We start from the raw sequence: 5804 nt of genomic DNA, 5'->3' as shown, positions 1-5804 counted from the left end.
ATATAAAGTTTTAGTCTTTTTTTGATACCAATTGCAGCGTGATTTATTGGACAAGACGTGCACCTTTGATATGGCTTCAGTAACCATGGTTTCCTTCACTCAACAGTACAGGACCAGGGTACAAGGGCTCAAAGATAAGACAGACAAATTCTCCCCATGAGCCAACAGGGAAGCAAGGGGCAAAAAGAGCCTCTTTCCTTCTTCCTTCCCTATCACTCTGGGCTTCAGTTGGCTCCTGTCTTGGGAGGGAACTGAGCAGGGATACCTGGGGACAGTGTGCATCACAGCCTGAAGTGGGTTAGGGCTGACATTGTCCACCAAAATATCTGGCTGGACCATTCAACTTGTCCTCACCCGGGCCCTACGATCTGGCCACTGTTCCAGTCCCCCTGTGGGTATAGTTAAAAAATACAAAAGCGGATCTGATGCGGGACAATGTGAAAAGAGAGAAGGGACAGAGTTTCTGCAGTCTCTTAGCCACAGCCCCCAATGACAGGAGTGGCTGAGGTCAGGGTGTGCTGAGCAGTTCTGGAAATCTCTTTTTGTCCAGAGAGGATGAGCAGCCGTTGTCACTAAGCTTAGGGAAGGTGGGGTTGATGAAAGAGGAGCAGAGGCTTAGACGGGTAGGACCAAAAGCGTGCGGGGATGGGGTAGGGTGGGAGGTAGTTAGGGTGGGGTGAGGTGCTTCACCCTGTCCCTCAACCAGTCAGAAGCAGGTGGCTGGTGCCTATGGGAAGACAGTGGGGAAGAGGCTGAGCGGCTGGCTCTCGTTGGTAGGGAGCGGAGATCTAGCCATCAAAGTTCCTTGGGATGCTGCCACTGGTGGAGCCCTAGCTGTTACTCAGAGTCTCGATGTTTCCCTCTCGCTGAAGTTCTGTTCCAGATCCTACAGCGTCGCGGCTTGGTGACTCAGCCATGGCATCTGCGAGCCGTTCCAGGAGACCCTCCTCTGTGTGTTCCATGGAGGACATGTGTCGCAGGCCAAAGCCCTCAGGCCAGCTCCCACACACCTCCAGCAGGGTCACGCTCTGGTCGAAGGTACCGGAGGCAGCATCAATCACCGTGGAAACTCCCCTGTGATCAGAGACTGGACGGGATGTCCCGGGCATGCTGACTGGGTCAGAGCGGACCAGCTGGATCCTGAGACTGTTTAGATCTAGATCATCTGTATCGAAATCCAAGAGCGACTGTGGTGTGTCGCTCGGCCCGTGAGACTGCAACACAGATGAACTAGATGATATGACTGTGGTCTGGCCTGAGGGGTGGATGGTTTTAAACTGGAACTGGGGACCCATCTACAGGCGTCTGTGTGTGTTACAATTTCAACCTGGGAAAGCCATTCTTCATCTTCCTGTCCACTATGGTCAGAGGCCAAGCTGTCATAGGACCCATGTCGAGTAATGGGGCCGGGACTTCTAGGGGGAAGCAAGCAGCAAGCCGGAGCTGGTAGTAGTGCACAGCTTCTGCCGTGAGGTTCGCGTTAAACAGTGGCTGCAGCTCGTTCCACTGAGGCGTCCTAACGAGTGTTCAGCTGACACCGGGGATGTCATCATCTCCAGTGGTGTGTCCTCACTGATCTTGGGAGCAGTACTGAGCGGCCTGGACTCAATCGTGTGCTCTATTAAGATTCCGCAGCTGCTGATGATGTACAAAGATTCAACTACAACTTGTTTGGACTGATCTTTTTCCCGTTTCAGACCTGCGTTGTTTGCAGACCACGACCTGGAGGTCCCGAACACTGCAGTGATGCAAAACTCGCCACCCATCCATTTGCTCGGTGAAATTTGTGGAGGTGGTTTAACTTTGCCAGTGTGTTTGGTGATGGTCCCCAATGTCATTGGCTGCTTGATTTGTGCTAGAAGGGTCACTACCATCAGTTTCGGGAAGGGAGAAAGTCGGGGGTTGCCAGGATTGTTGTTGGTGAAGTTATTGTAAGAGTCTTGGCTGTTCAGCTTCCCATGCAGCAGGGAGCCAGAAGGGCTGCTGGATAAGCCTGGAACCGGACTACAGCGGCCTCCTTGCTTAGATATCAGTTCTTGCTTAGTCTCATCCAGCCCAGCACTTTTCTGGAAACTGCTCATGCAATTCACTACTCGTGGTGACATGTGTGTGCGGACACAAGGCTGGCCACCGTAGGGATTGATGGGGAAAACGTGGGAAGTACCCCGGAGGGTACTGACCACCACCCAGAGACAATCATGGCTGAAACAGATGTCCTGAACTTTGGCTTCGGTTTCTCCCCTGTGAAGAGAATACAGATGATGGACAGCACTTTGGGATGATGACCAGGGATGAGTCAGAATCTGGAAGGCATGAAAGTCATGGCCAAGAGTGTCTGTTGTGACTAAAAGCATTCCACTAGTATTAAAAGCCATACAGCACACTGGCTTCTCATGGGCAGGGAAGTGGGCCACAATGCCATCGCTGTCTGAATCCTCACTCACATGCACCTGACCCTCTCCAACTGTCTCGGTGTCTATGACTGCGATGATGCCCGGCACCAGGGGGCTCTGCCTGGAGTTGCTGTGGACAGCAATGTCATTTTATGTCACTCCCGAGGGCAGTGTGCCTTTCAGCTGCGTCACAACCTTCCCAACCATGGTCAGTCCGCTCTTCAGTGTCTGCTCACTCAACGAGAACGGTTCTGAGAGAGCAACACCATGAGCGCTAATGGTTAGGGGGACAACTGATAAGGCAGAGAAAGGTTCAAAATGACGAAGGACCCTGCGGCCGATTTCTTTAGCGGCATTAATGACTGTGGCGGTGTAAGACAGAATGTTGTCTCCACAGGCTCCGCTGCACGACTGATGACATCGAATCAACTTGTTTTCTGCATAAACCAGCCAGCGACTCCCAAGAGCAATGGGATTCATGTTTGGCCCAGGACAAGGATAACAGCTTGTGACAAAAAAAATTTTTTTTGTGAAAGTACAGCTATCAAAGGCAGCGATTTTCTCCTGCAAGACTACGACGAAGATCTGCTTATTGCAATGGAGATGGTAAATGGGCGTTTTGAACTGAATGGACTTCACCATTTCCTCGGTACAAAGTGAATTCAGGTCCACACAGCAGTACGGTGGTGTTGTGCCCGAAGATCCAATGCTCTTACAAACACCAAGAAGAGGTCTTTTCTCAGTAAAGTTATCACATTTTTGAGCACCCAACTGTGGAGCAGGTAAGATCCTAGCTGCTCAGACTGGGCCATGTCGAACAGAAAAGAGCTCCTGGGCTTCCCTGCTGATAGGGATGCCCCACACTTGCATGCCCTCACTGTAGCCGATCATAAGCAGCAGAGGGGGCTCATTCCCAGTGCTATGCAGTTCATGAAATTCTAAATTCCATGATGTATTGTTCAGATCTGCGTTCTTGAATCTGACCCAGACTATTTTCTCCTTTTCTTCTGTTAGGGGAGTCCCACTGTGAGCCTGCAGCACAACATCCTGCAGAAAAGTCACGATGCTCTCCTTGTAAAACTGCTCCTTGACAGCCTGAAGGCGAACCACAACTTCAGCAGTACAACGGCTGGGGTCCGTAGCAATCGCGTCACTCATAGGACCTGAGGACAGTTTCTTACAAGCCCCTCAGGCTCCACTCTCCCCAAAGTCAAGGGAACAACACTCCCCACTTCACCTCCAGCCTGGCCACCACTGCCCCTGGACGCCCTCTGGCCTCTTGCCTGTCTTGCCCGGCTCTCCTTCAGTTTCAATAGCTTTCCCCCACATCCCGTCAACTGGGGCTGGCCCAGCCCTGTCCCCTCATGCTGCCTGTCCCTTTTCCTCTCCAAGCCTCCCCCACACCAAGGTCCAGCCAGCCTTCTCAAAGTTTTAGTCTTTAAGTTATAGGTTTTAAGTATTATAGGTCAATAGTCACTTATGTTTGTCATACTCATTAGGCTAATTAGGTTCTTTAGATACATAGAGATTGTATTCTATGTTGTATTTATATAGATAGATAATCTTCAATCACTTCAAAAAACTGTAGAACATGGTATTTAAATAACTTTGGGATCTATTGCCATGAGACATAATTGCTCCTGGCAGCACAGATCTATTTCTAAGAGAACATTTAACACCAAAGATACTGTACTGGGAGCTTGTTTTCTTCTTGGTACAACTGGTCTTTGAGCAAGGAACAGCCAATGCCTCAACCACTGACAAAGTGCATAATATCCTGACTGGTCAAGCAAGACACAAGAAAAATAGTCTGTCAAATCTTGCAAGAGCAGATAAGATGGTTTTAAAAAACTTACCTGCCTATGAAAATGGTCTGTCAGGTATTCTAGGCTTTAGCCAAACTTGGTTGCTTCAACATTGCAAATGAGACATTGGGTGATTGTCCAGGTAGCCAGTTGCCTCTGCTTAATTATACTTTCTGCCTACTCAACTAATATTATCTCCCTTCTCAGACCTTCAAAAGGTTGAAGATTAGATATTCATAGTTATATTCCTCTTCTGATATAGCCAAACCATTTCTAATGCAAAACTTAGACTCAGGATAAATGATTATTAAAATATTTAGAATATGCTTCTTGCTTGATATTGTTTATGTTGGTTGTAATTCTGCTTTTATATTTTATATCTGTTCTTAGTATTTATGGTTTTGTATTGGTTTTGGAACTCTCTTATTTAGACAAAAGGGAAGGTGATGGGGAAGCCCCTTCTGCCAATGGCCTTTGGGAGGCTGGACCAGGTTGGGGCATGACTTTTGGGTTCCCAAAAAAGCTGCCTTCTGGTCCAGCTCTGCTCTCTTCTTCCCACGCTCCACACTTTGAAACTGGACCCTCATTCCTGTTCTATGCGTTTTCCCCCTAATAAATAAGCACCTTAAAATATACCATTTCAAAGTCAGCTTAGAATTATCTGACTCGTACTTCCCCTGTTTTTAAACATTCAGCTTCATAGGGTGAAATTAGTCTCTGGGAATGTTTTCTTTTTTACTTTTTGAAATATAAATAAATTCAATGTACTACATGATAACTGTATTTCATTGAAATCTGTAGGCGTCCACCTTCTCCAACTCTTATTTTATTACTTTGTGTCATGTCTCACTGTTGGCTAATTTAGTTAGGATTTACCAAAGGAGAACACATTGATCACTTTTATACATTATTCTTTTCACCTCTGTTTCACTAATTTACTTTAACATTTTAAATTTGGATTTTAAAGCACTTGAACCCTGCCTCTTCCAATTTATTTTCATCAGTAAAGAACATAGGGGCTCCATATATTTGTGTTTTCTATAAAATGTGAGCAAGGAAGGACCCAGGTAGTTCTCTTTATAAGTTGAATTCTCTTGTTTTGGAGATATTTCATGTTTAATGTCTCCCCCTGAAAAAATTGCAAGCTTTTTGCCAGGGTTCACTTTCTGCCCACAATTTTTCAATTTCATCTTTACTTAGTGGTACTTCAGTTTCTGCTGGGTCAATCCTTCCCAACTGATGAAGTCTCAATTTTCTTTTTTGTATTAATTCAGAGATCATTTCTTCATGAGTTATCAATTCTTTACTTGGTTTATGTGATAACAAGTTCCATTCTAAGATATATTACCTTCACTCTGCATTAAAATTCCTTTGAAAGATCACCAGCTGATGTTCCCTGTTCTTTTACGATCAGAATTGTTGCTTACTTTTCTTTGTAATTCCTTCTAATACTTTTCCCAGAAACATACATTAACACATGGTTTGTTCTGAGATTGGAGGAATATTTTTTTTTGTGTGTGTGTTTTCTTTTTTTTTTTAATTGAGAAAAGAAAAAAAAAAAGTTTCCACCTCCTCCCAGCCTCCCATTTCCCTCCCCCTCCTCCCA

The 5804-nt window shown here is 46.2% G+C and overlaps 1 pseudogene; it reads right to left on the bottom strand.

The window, feature by feature from the left end:
- Positions 1-799: 799 nt before the first annotated feature.
- LOC101990072 lies at positions 800-3551 on the bottom strand (annotated as a pseudogene).
- Between the last annotated feature and the right edge of the window lie 2253 nt (positions 3552-5804).

This window comes from Microtus ochrogaster, linkage group LG9 (assembly GCF_000317375.1).
Source record: "Microtus ochrogaster isolate Prairie Vole_2 linkage group LG9, MicOch1.0, whole genome shotgun sequence".
In the NCBI taxonomy this organism is placed as follows: Eukaryota; Metazoa; Chordata; class Mammalia; order Rodentia; family Cricetidae; genus Microtus; species Microtus ochrogaster.
This window is presented reverse-complemented; position numbering and strand designations above follow the sequence as displayed.